The sequence below is a fragment of the Helianthus annuus genome, chromosome 5 (assembly GCF_002127325.2).
Source record: "Helianthus annuus cultivar XRQ/B chromosome 5, HanXRQr2.0-SUNRISE, whole genome shotgun sequence".
Lineage (NCBI taxonomy): Eukaryota > Viridiplantae > Streptophyta > Magnoliopsida > Asterales > Asteraceae > Helianthus > Helianthus annuus.
In genome coordinates, this window is record NC_035437.2 from 165,900,592 (window position 1) to 165,911,814 (window position 11,223).

Sequence of the window (11,223 nt, forward strand, 5' to 3'; positions counted from 1 at the left end):
ATGTTGATGTATATAATGTAGTAAACATAAGCTATGTTTTTACTTAGTAAATAAGTCGATTGATGGATTTATGTGAAAGAGTTATGTTAAAGTTAATTTTTAAATAAGTTAAGGTGTTTATAATGAAAGAAAGTTTATGGCTTGAACTTCCGCTGCGACTTTTAGTCAAATACGTATTAGGGTCTTACAAGTTGGTATCAGAGCCCTGGTTTGAGGGAATCAAGTACGAGAAGGTAGGTACTTGAACTCAAACCTATGTGCTCTTGTGATAAGGAACCTGTACAATCCATGACTCGATCAAGATCCAAAGGTAGAAATGGAATGAAAACGTGTATGTATGTATTCATATGAAGAAGCTAACGGTTTGCTATGTGCAAGGTAAGCTTAAAAGTTTGGAGAGGATGATCCGTGAATGCAGTCTAAGGTGGATGCTAAGGCAGGCAAGGATGCGAATGGACAGACGGACCCCAGGTACACAATGTTGACATGTATGGGTACCGTTGTTAAAAGAAAAAGGAAGAAGTCTCCTTGGGAGGGTAAGTACTAAACGGAAGACAACAATATTGTCTTGGTAAAATTGTAAAAATGTAGCACGAACTGAGACCCACTAATGCGGACATAAGGCGATGATTACCTGAAGGCACGGAATTAGTATGTGAATTGCGCACCTGGCCAGTACGCAAGAAGCATATGACGTTCGTGAGACCGTGGTAATTATCGCAGGTATATCTGTAGAATTGGGTAGCAGGTGGGCGTGCGGGTGAAGTGGGTAGTAAGGCTCTCGGGAAATTGAGAGTACTATGTAGGAATGAAATGCAGAAAATGATATGTTTGAATCTGTGAGACGGATTCAGCACATGTAATGAATGAAAGATGTGAATGGGTAATGTAAATGAAATGTTTGAATCCGCGAAAAGGATTCAAAGCACGAAAGGAAGAAAATGTATGAATAGTATGTGTGGAACCGCTAGACGGATTCGAAACATGAAAGCAATGAAAGGCATGAATGTGACGTTTGAGTTCGCGGGACGGATTTAAAATATAAAAAGGGATGAAATTAATCCACATCACAATGTGTCGACAGTTTGACCATGGTTGTGTCAAACGAGTCATACGGGTAAATGTAAAGTAATAAACAAAAGAATGATCGTAATGGGCATGCAAACCTAAATTTTAAAGCGAAAGAAAGAAGTTCGAACAAGTTATGTGTTAAATATGTTAGTAATGGACTCTTAGGAGTCATAATGAATGACGGGCTACGACCTGGACAATGATTTAAATACGAACAGGTAAGTTTTGTTAAGAATACCGAAATGATGTAATGAATGTCTATGCAAGTAAGCATGAATGGAAAGAAGTACGAAGAGTACCTCAATACATCTATGGTAAGTAAGAAATGACAGCCTGACCTGGAAAGGGTCAAACTGCAAAGGTTGATGAAATGAGGAACCAGAATAAAAGAATTGCATGTAAGGAATGAAATGCGGAATGTGTTAAAGTTTGTACGTAGGACGTTGAAAAAGGAAATATAGGTGAGTAATCACCTAGTATAATGAATGCTTGAATGAAATGTGCTAACCGCAAAAATTGTAGATTATAATGTTAGGAACTCTTGATGTGATGAAACCAAACGAATTGGTGGAAGGATGTGCACGGGCGAAAGCGCATTACGCGGATGAATGGAATCTAGCCTGGTATGACTAGTACTCGTGAAGAATGCGGATCGATCTGGGTTGCAGATCGTCGATGGATGATATGAGATGAGGTCAGTAAAAAGTTTAACTTATGTTAGATAAGTATGAATTGGTTAATTGGGTACGACCTACGAAATGAATGATTGAATGGGTATGGTATAATATGGGAAGTTTGATTTTTTTTATTTTATTTTAGCTGACTATAGAAGAGTAGAATGAGCTAACTATGGAGTTAAGCATGTAGGTGTAACTATGAAGTAGTAGTTTTGTTGAGATAACAAAACAAGGACTGAATGCTATATGATGTATATGAATAGAATGTAAATCTTAAAAGATGAGATGGAGACATTAAGTCTTTTATAATCGGGTCAATGAAATGAGGATGGTAGGTGAAAGTATGGTATGAAAAGTATAGACTTGTTAGAAAGAAGTCGGTAAGGTGAATAATATATGAGTAAAGAATGGATAGTTTACCTATTATTATGATGTACCTATCAAATTAAGCATAGAAGAGGTATGTGTAAATGATGAATTTAGATCGCATAGTCAACAAGATGATATGAAATTTGAAATAAACAGGAAGGAATGTTATTATTAGGATGTTAGAATTGTTTCAAGCGAACAAAATATATGGCACATGATATACGAATATTATAATGATGAATGAACCTTTAGTTAAGAAGTATGTTAGAAGCTAGCATTTTTAGTGAAAGCGACACTAATAATAGCTCTGGGGCGGGTTCTTGAAGATATAAGATTGTCAATGAGATGGGCTGGTGGTCGTGTCGATGAACTGAAAGACAAGGTGATTAGTATCAAACGAAAGTGAGGAAGGTAACTAGTGTTCGATGGAAAATGAGAAAGGTTTCGGGGACGAAACCTCATTTAAGGGGGGTAGACTTGTAACACCCCAAAAACCCGAATTTTTATATTCGTTAAATGTTATAATATGGCACATCAAGAAATAAATAACTAGGTTATTTAACCTAGTTAAAAGTATGGTAGAAGCAATTAAAGGATGAGTGTTGTGCCAATTATGAATAAGAGAGAACATGAGGGACTAAGATTGCCAAACTTGAATCTGAGTTTAATTAAAACAAAAAAAAATCTCAGACACACTAGGTGTGTGCGTGAGATCGATCAGGAGGAGGAGGAAATGGGTGTAAACCCTAGTTCACAAGCAAGCTTCAAATTGACAAGGAGATTAGGCTCAAATCCGATGCATGAACTCGTTTTCTTGACAATCTATCCCTCGCAAGCATGTGGTAAGTTGTAATTTGTGATTTAATAATCTTGCTATGAAGTGGGTTATGATCAATCCACGAAATTGTATGAGATTGAGCATGAATATGTGTTAGAATCATCATATGGAACATGTGTTGTGTATGATTTTGATTAATTTCATGTTTAGAAGTAAAACCCATTTGGGATGATGAAGGGAGTGAATCACCATGTCCAATAATTGTGTAAATTGTGATTTAGTATGTTGTATGTGATGAATTATTTTAGATAAGTTGATTAGGACATGAATTAAATGGATGTGTAGTTGAATTTGATGAATGAAGAATACAACATGGAGGATCATGCATGAATGGGTTGTACATTGTACTAAGATAGTGGTACGCACACCAAGTGTTTGATGAAATGCCTAGGTGAGCTTAATAGAGGAAATTGTATGTAAGTAAAAGATGAATATATGTGGGATGTGAAAATGATGTATTTGATAGTAAACTAACATGAGAAGTGTGTTTGGATATTGTTCGTGTGGATATTATGTTGAAATGATGTTGGGTTAGCTTAGTATGGGTTAAAGCGTTAGTTGTGAAAATATGAGAATGCTAGCGTGGGTGGAATGGATTATGTATGTATATGTGTATATGTATACAAGTAAGTGATCATGTAGTTGTAGATGTCATACAATATGAGGTTATGTCGTAAGTTATATGTTAAACCGTTGACTTCTGGAAGTCAATTATGCGTCTACATATAAGAAGCATGACTTGAATTGTTGTCGTACAGGTAGGTTCATAGGAAGTCGTATGGTACGTGTTATGTTAATACGCATTATTTGAGATGACATGATGAATTACGTTAGTTTGAAAGGATATGAAATTGATTATATGTCTCATGCTTGTTAGTTGTGACTAAAGGAAGTCAAATGTGAAATATGCGGTTGATATGATCATTAACATGTACAATGATGTATGCTAATGAAAATGTAATTTGGTGACATGAAAGTATAGGAGTCATGTCAAGACGGACTCAAGCATGAAAGGCTAACGGGTCAAGAGGAGGCAAGGAATCGGATACGAACCCGGATGCACAAGGTAAGTGATTTCCGTAATCACTTCGTAGTACAAGTAAGTAATAAAGTGTTGTAATGAATTAAATATGATGTTTGAGGTCAAATATGTGTTAAAGTCTTTCGTCGTAAATGATGGGTTTAAGGTTGACCAAAATGCCCATGATGGGTATTTTGGGGTAAACGAACTTAAAAGTGGTTTAGAAGCAAGTTATTCGATTAGAGTAATGTTTTGGACAAGTATGGAAGTGGGGATGATGGTTTGGTCAGTCATAGACCAATTAATGCGCGAATACCCTTAACGGGTCAAATAGTTAGAAAATAGTTAAGTCGAATGTATGTAAGTTAAGGATTTCCGTAATCCGGAGGTAAGATTTTAAGTTCATATGATAGAATGTGAATTTACAAGCATGTAGGAAGAAACGGGAGGTCAAACGGGTAAACGGTTCAAAAGTTACGTGCGTTTTAGTGCGTACGGACGACGAAACGAACCTGCAGAAAACTGCAAAAACTAGAGGGCGTCGCCGACGGGTAGGGGGCCTAAATGTGGGATCCTAAAGAATATGTAGTAATATGGTACCCAAGGGTGGGATCCTAAAGAATATGTAGTAATATGGTACCCAAGGGTGGGATCCTAAAGAATATGTAGTAATATGGTACCCAAAGGTGGGATCCTAAAGAATATGTAGTAATATGGTACCCAAAGGTGGGATCCTAAAGAATATGTAGTAATATGGTACCCAAAGGTGGGATCCTAAAGAATATGTAGTAATATGGTACCCAAAGGTGGGATCCTAAAGAATATGTAGTAATATGGTACCCAAAGGTGGGATCCTAAAGAATATGTAGTAATATGGTACCCAAAGGTGGGATCCTAAAGAATATGTAGTAATATGGTACCCAAAGGTGGGATCCTAAAGAATATGTAGTAATATGGTACCCAAAGGTGGGATCCTAAAGAATATGTAGTAATATGGTACCCAAGGGTGGGATCCTAAAGAATATGTAGTAATATGGTACCCAAGGGTGGGATCCTAAAGAATATGTAGTAATATGGTACCCAAAGGTGGGATCCTAAAGAATATGTAGTAATATGGTACCCAAAGGTGGGATCCTAAAGAATATGTAGTAATATGGTACCCAAAGGTGGGATCCTAAAGAATATGTAGTAATATGGTACCCAAAGGTGGGATCCTAAAGAATATGTAGTAATATGGTACCCAAGGGTGGGATCCTAAAGAATATGTAGTAATATGGTACCTAAATGTGGGATTCTAAGTTAAGAATTTCCTTAAGTAGATACATATGAAGGTATGTATGTATGTATGTATGTGTGAATATAAGTGGTATGTATGAATGAATGTATGTATGTATGTATGTAGGTATGCACGTATGTAGGAACGTACGTATGAATGTAGGTACGTAGGTTTGTAAGTAGTTATGTGTGAACGGATGCACATATGTAAGTATGTATGAAAGTATATACGCATGTATTCAATGAAATTGAGTATTGACGATAATAATAGTGTGCCTTGTGAACGAAGTGTAACGCAGGTACAATGAGAAAGTCTCACCACGGAATGTACGATCAGATGGAAAGCTGGGATGTAAAGAATTAACGGAACAAGAAGTAAACGTGAATAAATCTTGTATGTTTATAATGCGTACTAATGTTATGAATTTAATGTGGTGAGCGCAGGTAGTACGAGTCATGAGGATCATCAAGGAACAGAGATCGAGGATCGAGTCACTAGTGAGATTGTACGGGAACGTTGATGTATATAATGTAGTAAACATAAGCTATGTTTTTACTTAGTAAATAAGTCGATTGATGGATTTATGTGAAAGAGTTATGTTAAAGTTAATTTTTAAATAAGTTAAGGTGTTTATAATGAAAGAAAGTTTATGGCTTGAACTTCCGCTGCGACTTTTAGTCAAATACGTATTAGGGTCTTACAAAAAGAATCTTTTGTAAGAATTTGTACTGGGAAGTTTAGTCCCAAAGAAATGAATGACAAACGGACAAATAACTTGTCCCCTTTTGACAAAGATGGCAGGCATTATATCTAGGCAAACGTACCTAGAAATATCATAAGCCTAAACAACAAACAAACATACGTGTACAAGGTATATCAAACATACCAAAAGCCCGGCCGTGGGGCAAAATAGGGTCTAGCTAACCCAAAAGAAACGGACAAATAAGCCAAAAACATAATCTCACATTATAAGCTTGTCCAGCGATTGGCCTCGAACAGACAATCCTGGTTTGACGAACAAACCATAAGTACGATACACTTCTGTAAACAAATTACAAAAAAAAAGTTCCTCTTTATTTATTTACTTGCAAAATATGTACACAAAGGGAAGCCTTACTGACTTTGGCAAAGACCACTAACATACAAGGCAACAAACATAACAAACTTAACAAAAAAAAAAAAAGACCAAAGCATAGCTTCCTGCAAAACAGCCCAAAGATCCTCAGGGAAGCACCAACTTGATCCTCGGCCAAGGTCCTTGCAGCACGGAAAGACACAACAAGGAAACAAGCAAAAGACAAGATAGCAGCATACAGCCATAGGTTATACGATTAAATATCTAGAAGAACCCCAACACAAAGGTTCTTCTTCCAAAATACCAAGAGTCTAAAGTATCCCAGAGTAAGCAAGATTATCCAGATTACAACCATATCGAAAGATGCTAATGTTCAGAAACTACTGGGGATCACCCTCAGACAAAGATGGTGGACACGAAGGACCGGCGGAGGAAAACAGGGCTTTCAATTCATTAATTGATATCATGGGATGCTCCAGGATCTTCTTAAGAATGGCCGGGGTCTCACTCCCAAACTCCTTGTCCAGCTTGGATAGTCTCTTCTTTGCTTTGGAGTTGTAAAGCGGAGTCTCTTTTCTGCCCAGACCCTGAGCAGAGTAAATATAGCCATCCTTCAGCCCAGCCTGATAGCCAACATCCCGGTACGCCCTATACACTTCCTCCAAACCACTTTTAAATTCCTCTGACTGAGAAACGGCAATAAGGAAGGCCCCGAAACCTTCAGTAATTAACCAGTGTTTCTCCTTAGCCAACTGCTGGTTATCATCAGAGGTTATCCCATAGTTGGCATACATAGTATTCAATTGCTCCTGGGAAACGGAGCCAACTTCCTTCAGATGTTTTAACTCAGTAACCAACTCTTTTTTCTCCTCCACCAACGCCGCCATCTCCTTTTCCCAAGCTTGTTCCTTTCGCTCCAATAAGGCTCCAGCCCCCTGGGAAAGAAACATCATAAAAGCCCAAAAAACAGTTGGAAAATAAAACAAAAAAAAAAGAGAGGGGGGGGGGGGGGAGAAGCTATGTACCTTCTCCTTCCGCAACTTTCTCTTAGCCTCGACCACTCGGCATCTAAGTTCGACAGCAACCAACTGGGAGGTCTTGAGCTCGCCCTTGAGTCTTTCATTCGCCCTCCTTAAATCGTCAATCCGCTGCAGCATGCCAGCACCCCTGAAAAAGCTCTCACAAAGAGACATGCTATACTGATCCTCAAAAAGATCATCCCTCAAAGCAGAATTCACGAACTTATGGGAGGGAGGAACATCATGACTAAGAAAGTCCCTAGCAGCCTCAGGAGATCCTATCACCTAAGAATGAGTTACTTTCCATTTAGGGACGTAGGTGAAAGGGATAGCATCAGCAAACAGAGGAGCCAAAGGGGACCGATAAGCAGGACCCTCAGGTTGAGTGGGTTTACTGGTCCCCGTAGCATGAAGAGGTGAGAGTTCAAAGGCTGAGGAAAAACGAGCCATGTCTACTTCTGGAGTCTTATCCCGAACACGGAAAGAGGAGGGACCAATGGGGATCTCTATGGGATCATGAGAACTCCCCTGCACAAAAAGAAAAAGAACATAAAAAACAAAACGAAGGTAGGGCAAATAGGTAAGAGGAAAAAGGAACTCACCAACAAAGGTGCACTCACAAGACTTAAAGACCTCAGGTGTTTGGACAAAGAACCCTTGACCCCAACAAGGGGAAGATCGGAAGCAGCCTTCGATGAAGGAGGGGGTTTCTGTCCACTGGCGCTCCGGAGCCTTTGCCGGATATCACGAGGGATAGGGGCTGGCTCGGGACTTACAGCTTTCCTCTTACGAACTAAACGAACCTCCAGAGCTCCATCATCACTTTGATCAGAATGCTTAACAGGGGCGGGATCAGGGGAACTCTCCTCCCTATCAGAGGAGGTTCCCTCACCCCCCTCCATAGCAACGGAGCCCCCCGCCTGGGCAGACCCCCCGGTAACCTGCATCCCTACACTCCGGTTTAAACCCGGATCAACCTCATCACCAACCACAAACTTGACGTCCTTAGAATCTCCCTGAAGCAATCTCCACAAAGTCAACTCTGCATAAGGAAAACGCTAAAGATGACTACACGAATGCCAAGGCACAAAGGTAAATAACAGCAAATCCGGAATAAAAAGATACCTTTTTTTTGCCGAAAAAGGCCTGAGACGAACTGGGTAGGAAGGGCTCAATCCCCCCATGGCCAAGATCCCCTCGGAAAAAGTAAAAGCCCTCGTTGGGTTTTCATACATGCGTTTCCACTGAATGGTCTCGGTAGCAGACAAGGTGGGAACAACATCTTCAATAACGGCCTCAGCATCTCTTGGCAATGGAGACTCTGACATCATGGCAGCAGAGACAAAAATGAACCTACTCTTCCAATCCTTCGGGTAAGTGGAGGTTGGCATAAAGGAGTAACAGGGTTTCGACACACTATTCTGTCGCTTGGGAAAAGTAAACCAATCTTCGTCAAAGATTAGTTTATAGAACATGCAGAACAAAGGGACAGAGGGCTCGCCAGAAACGGCTGCACAAGACAACTCAAAGTGTACCACTCTCATAAACCCCGAGGGATGCAATTGAGAGAAATGAACCCCGAAGTGGTGAAGCAAAGCAACTTTGAAAGATGAAATAGGATACCGGACTCCGCAAAAGGAAAACGCCAATGTATAGAGAGGAATTCTGTCCGGCGTACACTCAGCCGGTTCGTTGGGGCCCGGTAAGGTGGGAGAAAACCGCTCGGGAATGTTGTATGTCTCGATAAAAGACTTTAAGTCCTTCGCTGTCAAAACCGATCTAATTGCAGAACGACCGGAACGACTCATATTTAGAAAAGAAGCGGTGCTCGGAGAAGTGTGGGGGAAAGAAAGAAAAAAGCAGAGGAAATGGGGAAGAAATTTTGAAAGAAATGGGGATATTTAAAAAGAAGTAACTGAAAAAGTGAGTAACCGTCACATCACACGTCCTTTCGAAATTCAAAAAGGGAACACGTGTATTTAAGAGGTTAAACCCCCGCCACTAGTTTCCGGCGGAATGATGGGTTTCATGAAAAGAAGGGATAATTAATGGTTGGCCAGAAACGGGCCTACACTCGTAACTCAAGTTAATTAAACTCCCTCTTGAACAGTTACGATTCAGCCCCGGATCATGAGCCTTGGGTCTCAGAACCAGTGACTAAAGATGACTTGACGACGGGCCAATGGGAAAGCCCATTTTACCCGCTTTGGGCTATCTCTGTAGGCCCAACAGGAAATAAGCCCATCGGTGGCTTACCTTGCCCACTAAGGCTCTCCCTTTACAAAACGAGCGGGAAACTAGAACCAGAGAGGACAGGCCACATTTAATGCTCGATTGGAAAAGGATCTTTGGCTAGAAGTCGTACTTCCCAACCGGAAACAATTAATGAAGCTGTCATCTTACCGTTGGGGGTCAGACACGTGTCTGAGCCCCCTGAAGACTCCTAAGATCTGTTGGATTACCTTAAACAAAATATCTCACATGCAGGATAGGGTCATATGCTTATATAAGAAGAAGAAAACGGTAATGAGGGGCATCTGAGGTATCACATTAAAGGCTATCTCATTTATTCCGACAAATATTCTATTACATTAAACACACACATATATTTATTGGATTCACACCTTAGAGGAAACATTCTGGTGATCACACTCATCGGAATAGGCTCCTCTCACTCTTCGGCAAGTTTACTTATTCTCACGCCGGAGCTTGATCACGAATCCCTCTCCGGGGCCCTCCATGACGAGGCTAACGGTTTGTTCTTTTGTAGCAACGAAGATAGGGATATCTTGACGTCAGCGAAGATCCATTGAACGTCAGCCGAGATTTGGGTATTCGACAGTAATGATTGGGACTATGACCATTAAAGTGGCAAAAAAACGTTGGACGAAACCTAACTCAAACACTATATAATAATAAATATTATATATCTGTTAAAAATAAATATTGTATATAACTAAATGGCCTTAAATGTAACATAAATATTTTGCACATGTATAAGCCTCCGTAACATATTAAATCTAGTTTAGAAGAGTAAGGGGTTGTTTGTTTACCTCTTAATGAGCTCTTAATGGTTCAGACCTCTTACTGGTTTCGTACTTAATGGTTCAGACTGTTTGTTTCGGGAGTAGAAGTTTCAGACATTTGCCTCTGAATGGTTAAGCATTATACTGAGTCTAAATGGTTAATACCTCTAATCTGAATTGGTCAGACATTTTCATCTGAACGGTTAAGCATTATACCGGCTCTTAATGGTTCATACCTCTTACTGATTCAACACTTAATAGTTCAGAACTCTTACTAGTTCAACACTTAATCATTTAGAAGTTGCCAAAAAGCCCCTGGGTGTATTTTATATTTGTAAAAATCAAAATAAGTGTTCAGTTTTCTATTGAAAAAACAAAAAAAAAAGATTCACACGCCCACTTATGTTGACTCATAATTTATATACATAGTTTATTTTATATTTTACTCTATAATTTAATATATTCTGAAAATAAAGATTAAAATAAGTGTACAGTTTTTTATTTTAAAAAATAGATTGACATGCCGATTTACGTTGACAGATAATTTATATACATAATTTATTTTATTTTTTTACTCAATTAAATATTATGAAAATCATATCCTAAGTCTAGAAATGATAATCCAGGTTAACAAATTTTTTTTAACAGCAAATTTGGATCACTGACGGACCACTAGAATATTATCGTGTCATCAGCGAAACCATCCGATCATATCCATCTCCACTAGGCACAATGCCTACACACTGATTTAGGAGGAAACCCAATAAATATGGGAAAAACCCCCTTGTGGGAATCAAACTCAGGACCTATTGGTTCCAAAATCTTATCCCACCCCCAAAATGTCACTAGAC